Here is an 11599-nt window from a genome sequence, read left to right as displayed (position 1 = left end):
GAAAGAGCAGCAGAATAAATAAGAGGAAGTTGGGTGAATCTGAAAGGGGAGGTTACTCACAGATTGAACCTGAAGCTGCAGGTCGTTTTTCTCTTGCAACAGGGTCACCATTTTCTCCTCCAGCTCCTTCCTTTTTGCCTCAGACTTTGCAAGCTCCTCCTTGGTTTTCTCAAACTCCTCCTTCATGTTGGCCATCTCCTTCTCAGACTCTGCGCTCTTCAGTAAGGGCTTCATCTTGAAGTAGAGCTTCATCCAGGGCCAGTGCTTGACGTTCATGAATGCACGAACGTTGTACTGGATGATATAAATGGATTCTCTGAAAACACATGAAAACACAGTTTTATGAAGCCTAGTGAGACTTGGGTTGGAAACAGACTCTGATTATTGGCCACACATCATCAGCATTTTTCTCAAGGAATTTTTGTGTGAAACCTTTTTCCTCACCTCCCTTGCTTTTATTAAAGAGCTATGTCTAGGTCCTTGATTGCAGAACGGTCAGTTCAGTAGCAGGAACAGTGACTATGTCTGGATATAAGCGGGAGAAATACTCCAATACAGATAAACGTCTGTGGCAGGTTGCCTGGGAATCTCTGAGACTTTCCTCAGTCTTGAAGAAAGTGCAAGTGCTCAGGTGAATACCAGAGTGAAGACGGACACCCCTGAAGTGCTGCTGTGGAGATTTACAAATCTGGGAGTTACTGTCAACCGTGGAAACTGCAGCTTGATGCTTTTTGGGTCACTCAAAATAGCAAATACACATGAGAAAATACTAGACAGAAACTGAAACCGAAAATGAAATCTTTTTATGGTACTGAATGCAAAGGGATGTTGTTGATGCCCACAGTTCAAGGGGAGATTGGACAGTTCCTTGCAGAGAAATCCGTAAGTTATTGACTCTTAGAAACTATCCCTGGCTCAGGAAGCCCCTGAGCTAAATATACGCTGCAGAGTATTACAAATAAAAGCAGCTGGTTGGCAGAGCATCCTATATATTCATGCAATCCTTGATCCCCCTTAGGCTTTTACTTGTCAACAACATTAGAGAAAGTTTGCTTGGCTCACCCAGTGCTGCCACTCCTACACTCTAAATTCTGCATGATTCATCCCACCTCAAAGGGAGAGAGCTGAAATGGGGAGGGTGCCTGGGATGGTTGAGAGTATGGAGTGCCTTCTCTGTGCAAATGAGAATAGTTCATCTTAGATGATGGAGTCATAAAAGAAAATTGAAGAGAAGGAGAGCAGAGGGTGATCACCTGGCATTCCTTACAAACCCAGTGTGATCCCATGTAATTATCGGACAACATGTCTGAACCAGACAAACCTTAACCCTTGTTCCATTGGCTGTCTCTAGCACAGAGCTCTTTGAAGGCTGAAAATGGTAAGTGCTTTCCTGGAGAAAAGGTTCACCGTTAAGTGCTAAATATCACGGTCCAGCTGCTGAACAGCCATTGCCAGAATTTGGGAGGGTATAACAAGGAAACTACTAATCTGTGTGTGCTGTTTCCCCATGTCTTTCTAAAAGTTTTTACAGAGGACAGTTTTTTGCTTGAGATGCTCTTCTCCACAGCTGGACTTCACTCTGACACAGTACAATAGTTGGTATTTTCTTATCTTACCTTCTTTCATTCATCTTCTTAAACTCCTTTCTCATGAGGTACCCTCTGCACATAGCTTGTGTATGAGTGATCAGGCACACAAGCTTCTCATCTCTCATCTCTTCTAGGAGTCCCAGGAGACCTGCCTTGAAGAACACCTAGAACACAGAAGAGAGTCAAATAATTCAAGGCTTAGGCAGCTGCACACCCATTGACAGCTGTGCAGGCTACTACGAGGCAGGGTTGGAAAAACATCTGCAGAGTAAAGGTTTAACAGCTAGAGAAAAGCTGAGTCAGTATTCACATCCTCCGTGTTCCTGTGATCCAGGACAAGTCACTCCATGTGTGATCGAATCACGCTGTTGCAGTGGTGTTTGATGCTGCTCCAGCGTGGGTTGTGGAAGGTCTAGCTCATCGGTGGTTATTAAAACAAAGAGTTAACTTTCAACTTAGTACTAGATCCAACTCTGCCTCTTGTTGCACTCTACCCTTCTATGTCAGACTCAAGATTTTCTCTGTAAACTGATGTAGAGCTGGCTTGAGAAGCACACATGATGATGTCTGTTCAGTGGTGTAGGCAGCTGGGCTTTCATCCAGGTTATATTATTATTATTTCACCCTGGTTGTGTCCTACCTCACACTGCTTTGGGCAGGGAAGTTAAACATGTGTGTGCGCCTGAATCCCCTGGAAAGCCTGGCTGTGCAGACTTGTCTGAGCCTGTCTAACATGCACTGATATAGACGAGTTCAACTGGCAGGAGAAAGGGGCAGCTCTAGTTCTAGCTGCAGCCATGCTGGGTTGTTGTGGTGCTCCCAGGGCAGACCCCTCACACATACCCCCCCAAACAGACGAGTTGTCTGTGCTAGTGTTGTGCCTTGTTTCTAATCATCCTAAAGGCTGATTACACATGCAAGAAATATTTTCAACAAACAAAATTTTTTGCATTAATTATACCCACCCTTCCACATGGGCTTTACCTTGGTGTGGCCAAATTTGTATTGGTTGTGGTCAACATCAATGGAGGAAAGAAGCTTTTCCGAAGCCTTTTTGCTATCAATGAATTGGCCTTCTGGGATGGCTGAGGCATTAAGAATCTTGTACCTGTGGCAAGACAGGAGGCAAGGACTGGTTGCAAACAGGGTGAGGAAAATAGGATCCATCATGTATCACGAAATGTCTGGAAGCTGAGCTATCTGAAAGCGGCTGAATATGCCGTCTGAAATCTAGACAGTCTTGGCTGAGCAGAATGTGATGACAAGGGGACATCTCTACTCTTTGGAGGAATCTGTTGGCTGTGTAACAACATGGTATGTTGTTACACACAAAATTAATGTGCATACTTAAGAGTGTCTGCAGGTCCAGGAATTAGGAAGGACAGAGTGAGAATATGTCAACCTCTTCTCATCTTGTTTTGTTGATCAGAGGAATGCTACTCAACTGAAAGTTGAAGGTGAGTTAAAACTATTAACTAAAATGAGCTACGTTCCAAAGGGAGCACAGGTCTTGCACAGCTCATGGTACAAGTTGTACCACTGAAACCTTGAGTTTGGACTAAAACCAGCATGGTGATATTCTGCAAATGCTAACAGCAGTCTTAGCATTTTGCAAGGTAGTTTAATGATTAAGGTAATCCTGTGCCCTGGACAGGTCACCTAATCCTTCTAAAGGAGTTGCTTCAGATAGATTGATGAGGATGTGTGACTGCACACTGGAGCTCTTCTTGTTCTCAAGTCTGCCTTGAAAGAGAACATGTAAAACCTAGACAGCCATAATGGTGCAGTGCCTTTAGTTTCTATTTTAGGCTTCCATTGTAGTTCCTCCTGAATTTTGGCACATCCTTTGAAGCACAAAGCACTTTGTGCTTCTGGACCATGGCCATTATGAATAGATTCCTTCATCTCTCACATCAAATTATAATTTTTTCAATTGAGACCAGCTGATGCCTTCCTGAACATCAGGTGGCAGGGCATTTTCAGAGAGGTCTTGGGTCCTTTTCACAGCAGTTCAGCACAGAAGATGCTACTGTTACATTCAGTTATATCAGCAGCCAGTTCTGTAGCAGCTCTTTATGAGCTCACATGACCCAATTTCATTGTCTCCATTCTAATGATGAAGAAAACAAGGCAGAGGATGCAGGCACAGAGCACCAGAAAGCCTTGGGTTTTTGAAGGCTTAGTCAGTGCACCGTAAGAAGGCTGCGCTGGCTGGTGTTGGGTTTGTGTCTGTGCTCTGGGAGACTCACAAAGAGCAGACTACAGTGCGACTTAATTCATTTCACGAGCATATTGCATCTCTTTGAATCATGGGGCATCATCTACAGGTTAGAAATTACACTGCTCCTGATGACTGGAGAAATCTCTGGTCTAATCAAGGAGGGAAAGTCTGGAGTGACACAAGACAGTGTTAATGACCGGGTTCCCTCTAATGCCACTAATCTAGTCTGATTCAGAGGGTGTTTCTCCATGACGTTTCTCGACACGTCACCTGAGTCGTGGGTTTACTGAGGCCTTATCTGAACAGACAGTAATAACTGAAGACCTACCGTTGCTTAAAGTCTGCATAAAGGATTCTGCTTGGAAACCCCTTCCTGCAAATTCGGATGCCTTCTAAAACACCGTTGCACCGCAGCTGGTGCATCACCAAGTAATGATCCATTTCACCTTAAACAAAAAAAGTCCATCATGACTCTCCTTTTTCCCCACACAATCTCTACATGTGTCAGCATTCCAGAATGACTTCTTTTTTTTTTGATAATATTCAACCAGATTAAAGACGCAGGAAGTGAAGACAGATCATGCTTTCAATTCATGCAAGTTGCAGAGAGCTACTTCACTGAGAAGAGCTTTACTAAGAATGCTGGGGCTGGCAGTGCTTGAGTCACCAGTGGCCAGAAGGCATGAGGCAGTTTGTTTAAAAATGGCAGGAGGGCTTTAGACCAGCTGAAAAATCTTCAACAGCATCATTCTCCTCAGGATGTAGGGAGAGGTGGCACAATGGAGAGTGTAGTACCACCTCAAACATTAGCTCTTCACGTTACGTGAGATTTTACCCTGGATCTGCCATGCAAGTATTGACTATGCTCAAACTTGATTAGATTTGATAGTTCCATCCACTCCTACATGGGAGTGGGTAAGCAGGGTGCTTAAAGCTCTCACCCTGCCTGCAGTGGACAGTTGATTAAAATGTGAAGAATTATCTTTCTCCTCCTAAAATGTCTATTGGATATAACAATCAACTGTGTTTCTAAGTCTTATTCCCAAGTATTAGAAACAAAGTACAACTGGCAGAATAAAACCTCATGGAATCACTTTGCCATGCAGAAATCTCCATCAGCTGCTGGAGATATTAGTCAGTACAAACTGGTGCACACCCTTAACTTGATCTTTTCAGTCGATAAAGGTGTACCCAAAGGAATTGTTAGAAAAGTTGAGAATAAGCAGCCTGAAAACAGCTAAAAATCAGATATGCAGTTTCTTCTCCACAGCGCTACTTTTCTTTTTCTTAAAAGGCAAAAGTCAGGATTCCCTCTGAGTCACCTCTGTCACAACAACTAACTGCACATTAAAATGACAGCAATGTCTGGCAGAACCATTCACTCAAATATGCTTTTCTATTTTAGCAGGTTTCCTTAATTTCCCCCTTACACCTTCTCAACTGTCAAGACCCCGGTGGGATTCCTCTTTCCTCACTTCAGGGTATGAAGTGTGGCCATTTCCGTTTGGGCTTCATTTACAGTCAGTGGAGCAGAACAGTTTCTTCTTGGATGTGATTCATCTCATCCAAAGATAGATGTCTGACAGGGGCCAGATGAGTCATACCTCCAAATGCCAGCTTCTCTCACTGCATGTAAAAGCAGTTTAGATGGAGGGCTGAAATGTGACTATCATACATATGTGTGTGCTTAAATCCTGCTTGTGGTCTTCAGGGTTACACAGAGAGACATAAACAAGAAGGGTAAAAAACATTCTGAAATTGGTCTTTTGTTTCTTGAGCAGATTAGACAGATGTTAAGCTCCTGCTTCCTGGTGGTCCTGTTGCATCCACTACGTTCTACCACTATCTTATCATCATACCAGCATCAGACCTCGTAACAATTAGACTCATAAAACCCACACAGGTCTCTCCCCAGGTACTTTAAAGGCCGGATGAAAATATTCCCAGGCTTAGCTGTTCCTGGAGATGAAACTACTTGTGAGTGTTTGATATTTAATTAGATAAAGGGAAAAAGTAACTTCACATCAAAATTCTTTCCAAGCGCTAGCAGCACCCAGCAGCTTGTACATGGAATTCTATAGATGATTTATGATGTCTTTGACAGTCCTCCAGCTCAGTGAATCTGGTCCTAACACTGAGCATTTAGAAGTTGGTTAAGTGGTCTTGGGCTGAACCCAACAGTTCTGAAGGACACAGGAGTCCTTAAAACTAGGCATTTGTTAGGGATTTGCTAATGCTGTTACCCACAACAGACCATTTCATGAGCTGTCATCAGTCCCAGCTTTATCATCCTCAGCTCTGTACACGCATTAAGCAAAGATGGGTAAGTGTCGTATTGCTCAAAATTATGCAGCCAGGGTAAACAGTACAGGGTTTATGTGGGCACTGTCCTGCAGGCCAACCCCGCAAGGACTTCCCATGCAAAGGGAGCTGTTGAGGAAGAAGTTAGTGTGGAAGCTAAGCAGGTATTTCCTGTCGGTCCTGTGTCTTCAGAGTACAATGACAGGCTTACCAGGTGTCTTGGTTTCATTAGGAATCAGGCACCGCACAAAGTGAGGATGGGTACTTCTCAGGTTAGTCATCAACTTGTTCAGATTTTCCTGTGATAGAACAAAACACGGGTTTGAACTCTGAGCTATAAAGCTTTTGCATTCTTATTCAAATGCCAAGGAGTTAGAGAATCAGAGAGTAGATTGGATTGGAATGAGCCTTTGAAGATCATTGAGTCCAATCCCCCTGCCATGGACAGGGACAGCTTTCACTAGAGCAGGTTGCTCCAAGCCCTGACCAACCTAACCTTGAACACCTCCAGTGATGGTACGTCCACAACTTTTCTGGGCAACTTGGTCCAGTGTCTTGCCAGCCTCATCATAAAAAATGTTATTCATTATGTCCAATCTAATCCTACCTCTTTCAGTTTAAAACTGTTGCCTCTTGTTCTGTCACTACAGGCTGGGGTGAAAAGTCTTTCTCTACCTTTCCGATAAACCCCCTTTATATATTGAAAGGCCTCAGTAAGGTCTCTCTGGAGCCTTCTCTTCTCCAGGCTGAACAACTCCAACTCCCTCAGCTGTCCTCACAGCAGAGGGGTTCCAGCCCTCGGATTGTTTTTGTGGAAGCGTGGCTCATTTAAAAGGAAATTCACATACCCTGAACACAGCAGACACTGTCTGGAAAGAGCCCCCCTTCTTCTTAGCACCTTTCTTGCCACCACCGCCGCTATCACCTTGGAAAAAGCAGATCGGAGGTGAACGGTTAGATTAAGCAGTATGTTCTGGTGGTCTCACCTTCCTTTTTTTGGTCAGGGGCCAATAAAATAATTAATTTTTTATTTTAAATACTGACCCACTGCTGCATGAGAGTGTTAGTGAACTGCTGCTAGCTGGCTGTTCGTCCTTATATGGTATGTTTGGTCTCAGAAGCATGATTTAGGTCACGTCGAGTGTTAGTGAACTGCTGCTAGCTGGCTGTTCATCCTTATATGGTATGTTTGGTCTCAGAAGGATGATTTAGGTCACGTCATAATTGGTGGTATGGAACTCTATGGCCTGATGTAAGTTTCCTAGCAGTGTACTCAGTGCTTTGATTGAGCCCAATTTTTTTTTTTTTTAATTAGGTGAAGGGCCACAAGAATGTGGCTCAGCAATTAGGCATTTGTTTCTCCATGCAGTGAAAGCTTCTTTAGAAAAATCTGCCAATTCAGTGTTCTGAGTTATGTCAGCCCCAAGGCAGGAAGCAAATTATAGTCTCAGGAAGACAAGTCCAAGCAGCTCAGTGTCTTTTCAGATTCACACTGCTGAAGCCAATTAAATTGAGACTTAAATGGAGTTTTTGCTCCAAACTTCACACCTCATCCAGAATCTTATCCTCATAATCTTTTCGTCTCCCTTTGCTTCTACTGCTGATACCTTCAAGGGCCCCAGGTGACTCATCCCCCGTATTTCCTAGGAGCTTGCTCAGACTTTTTGTTATGTCAGCCAGGCTGAACTGCAGGAGAGTCCTGGTGCAGCACTCCCTTGAGCCTCAAACCCTGCCATCTACGTGTCTGGTGGCAGAGTTGACTATTCCTCTGTACTGCAGGTTCTTTTCCCCAGCATCCAGGCTGCCAGAATATTGGTTGTTTTGTAGAAATCCATGTGGCCATTTTTAGTAAGGCAAACCTATTGCCTGTCCAATGCGATGGTCTTCAGCTCTTCAGCCACAAAAAAGATTAAGAGATTGGACTGCTCTCTGATGCCCTTAGAGGACTTCTAAACTATATTCTCGGTGTCTCTCATTTTCCCTCACAACACCAGGACTGCTCAGCTGGATATCAAATAGTTCCATGGTCTCTCAGTTCTTCCACTTCACCTCAAGAAACAAAACTCTGTCCCCAAAGACTATAAAGTGCTTGTACTCTGCAAGTATTTTTGGTACCTGTCTAGAGGATGAGTAACCATGTGCCTGATTCACAGCACATTAACTCAGGAAACATACGCCTCCTGTCACTTTGTTTGGGACTTGCTGAATTTTACTCTCTGCACAGTCATGCTGTGCTGTTTGCAGCAGTTCTGCGTCTTTGCATGTTGGTTTTGGCATGTCTGGCTGCACACAAGAGCAAGGTCGTATGAGGGGATGATAGAGAGTCTAGAGCACACCACAGAGAGGAGAAGTGGGAGTAGACTTTAGGTGATTCTTGTCTTATTGATCATTACTGGAAAAGCACTTACTTGTCTCTGCACCAGCATAGTTAGAGAAAAGGAAGGACAGCAGCTTCAGGGATGATTTCTGGTACAGCCCCACAACAGTTTCATTCAGAGGGTCCTTGTTCTTGTCAAGCCAGCCAGAGATGTTGTAGTCCACCGTGCCAGCGTAGTGCACCAGGGAGAAGTGAGCCTCAGCCTTGCCTTTGGCAGGTTTGGGCTTCTGGAAGTTGCTGGACTTGCCCAGGTGCTGGTCGTAGAGCTTGTTCTTGAAAGAGGTGTCAGTTGCCTTGGGGAACATGCACTCCTCTTCCAGGATGGAGAAGATGCCCATGGGCTGGGAGAAATATGAGTACATGAAGAAAGTAAATAAAGGAAAAGTAAATAAAACATCACCTTGTATATGATTTGTGGCTTGTTTCAGTGACTGCAGCTTGTTCTGCACAAGTTCTTAACACATCACTAGTTCCTATAATAATCAGGCAGAGTATGATCAGTCTGCGTTGCTCAGCCACTACCCATGAACGTGGCAACTCCACAGTGCTGTTTACAGGCCTCTTTGAGTGGAAGGCTACAGAGATGTGTATATACATATTATAATCCATTGCTTCATTCTTCTCTGCCCTTTACCCTGACCCTTAGAAAGTGGGTTTCCGTGTCTGAGGGACTGAAGCTGTTGTGTGCGTTTGTTACAAGCCATCATGTTGAATTGCCAACCCAAACGTACCTTGAGGGCTCCTCAGGAAGGTGCAGAGATAACTAATACACAACAAGCCCTGTGAATGTGCACGATGGGGCCATTTCCTTACCTTATATGGAATATAACCTTTTATTACCTTATATTATTTGGCAGTAATTTCGCACTGTACCCATAGGCTTTTTAATTTGTCTCAGATTTGTACAAAATCAGAAGTATTTCAGTACAGAAATGTAGACACATTCTCAGCGACTTCAGAGATTTTCTCTGACCCACGTTAGGTGGGATGGCTGAACCAGTCACCGGACAGGAATGGTAGTGCTGGGAGCAGATACCTGTTTGCTCCTGTGAAGGAAGGTGTTTGGGAATGTGTGTACTGGATTTACACACGATGTGTAAGTGCTGTGCACAACCGCTAGACATTGGCTTGTGAAGTAGCAGTGAGGGGTTACTGCCCGTTAAGATCTCCCGTGCAGTAGCGGTGGGAAGTGACACAGAAGCCAGAAAGAGTTGGGTTGCTAGAATGGAGAACTTAATTCTAACCACTACTGCAAGGAGTAAGGCTTGAGCTTCACCTTGCTATTAAAGCCAGGCTTGTTAAAGGCACCAAATTAGCATCACGAACCCCCTCTCCCTTCCACTCCAGCCACGTTGATCAGAAAATCACTGTTTGTGCAGAGGCAGCCTGTCATTCGAAAAGCTTTAGTTTTATAAACTGCCTCTTCTTATGTGAGGGGGTCACTCGTGTCAATTTATGAAAAATGACTGGACTAAAATAAATGACTGGAGGGGTTGAAAAGACATGTCAAGGTGGTGCTGAGGGATGTGGTTTAGTGGTGACCTGGCAGTGCTGGAGGAACAGTTGGGCTGCATGATCTTAAAGGTCTCTTTCAACCAAAGTGATTCATTGATTCTGTGATTCTATGACCATGAAAGAAATGTGCTCTCCTAAAATGAAGAGTTCCTCTACCTTCTCGATGAGCTCGATGCAGGCAGCCAGGTCCATCCCAAAGTCAATGAACTCCCACTCGATTCCTTCCTTCTTGTACTCCTCCTGCTCCAGCACGAACATGTGGTGGTTGAAGAACTGTTGCAGTTTCTCATTGGTGAAGTTGATGCACAGCTGCTCCAGGCTGTTGAACTGCAAATTCAAAATATAAAAAAAATGCCAGTTAGTTTGGAAAAGTCATGAATGGGCAAGGAAACCGCCTTTAACTCACATCAAAGATCTCGAAGCCAGCAATGTCCAGGACACCAATGAAATGCTGTCTGGGCTGCTTCGTATCCAGCTGTTGGTTGATGCGAACAACCATCCACAGGAACATCTTCTCATAGACCGATTTAGCCAACGCGCCCACGGAGTTGTACACCTGTAAGACACACAGCCATGACAACAGCATGGAGGCTCAGTTAGCTTTAGAACTGAAAGAACTGTCTGAACAAAACATAAAGCTCGTCGGCTGTCTAGGTACCTGCTGGACATTTTGTCCCTTAGTTACATATTCATTCCCGACCTTCACCCGGGGATAGCACAAAGCCTTGAGCAAATCAGCAGAATTCAGACCCATCAAGTAGGCAGCTTTGTCAGCCACTAGAATCAGAGACGGCAAATGAGTTCAAAAGAGACATCGAAAGGTGTCCTGGTCCTCCAGGGTGTTTCTGTTACAAGGAGCACTGCTTGAATGCACTATTGCCAAGGGAAGGTCCTCTGCAGACCCATGGAGAATGATTTCACCCCAACACCAGCAGTGTCTCGGCTGCAGCACGCTCCTGGTCCATGCCTGGAGGGCTGCAGCAATGCATCTTCTTTATGCCTTTCTGTTTCCTTGCAGAGCATAAATTAAATCACTGACTTCGTGGAAGTTGCAACAAACTTAAATAATTGGTTTCTGGAAGGGTGAGTGGTTCTACAAGTGCTGGACACTGCGGGAGGGGGTTGCTAACTTGTCACAAGCAAATGATGCTGCCAGCGCTACCTTCAGTGCTGTCTGGTTCTGCCTGCTCCTCCCTCTGCTTCTGCTTGAATTTCATGTTCCCGTAGTGCATGACGGCCCCCGTCAGCTTGTACATCCCCACCTTCTCATCAGGGCTGAAGCCCAGGATGTCCACAGCGCTCTGTGGAGGCAACAGGCAAGGTGGGGAAGGTCGGAAAAGCACAAGGGCCAAAGCACAGGGTGCTGTGAGCCAGCCCGTGTGCTGTGATGGGAAGGTGGGTCTCTTCCCAATTCCCCACATCGAGCATGTGTGGCTTCAGCCCGGCCCGGGCCCGGCCGGTCCCCACCGCTGCAGCCGGGCCGGCTGTGGGGCCACCACACTCACGTCGGTCGCCAGCAGCTCCTCACTGTCGTCAATGCTGGCTACAGTGACCTCTCCTTGGCTGACGTAGGGGGAGGCGTTGGGGTTGGGGGGG

At 45.2% G+C, this 11599-nt stretch overlaps 1 pseudogene; it reads right to left on the bottom strand.

The window, feature by feature from the left end:
* LOC104499715 overlaps positions 1-11599 on the bottom strand; it is a 33532-nt pseudogene that overhangs the window by 16885 nt on the left and 5048 nt on the right.

This window comes from Buceros rhinoceros, unplaced genomic scaffold (assembly GCF_000710305.1).
Source record: "Buceros rhinoceros silvestris isolate BGI_N320 unplaced genomic scaffold, ASM71030v1 scaffold13349, whole genome shotgun sequence".
Taxonomy (NCBI): domain Eukaryota; kingdom Metazoa; phylum Chordata; class Aves; order Bucerotiformes; family Bucerotidae; genus Buceros; species Buceros rhinoceros.
This window is presented reverse-complemented; position numbering and strand designations above follow the sequence as displayed.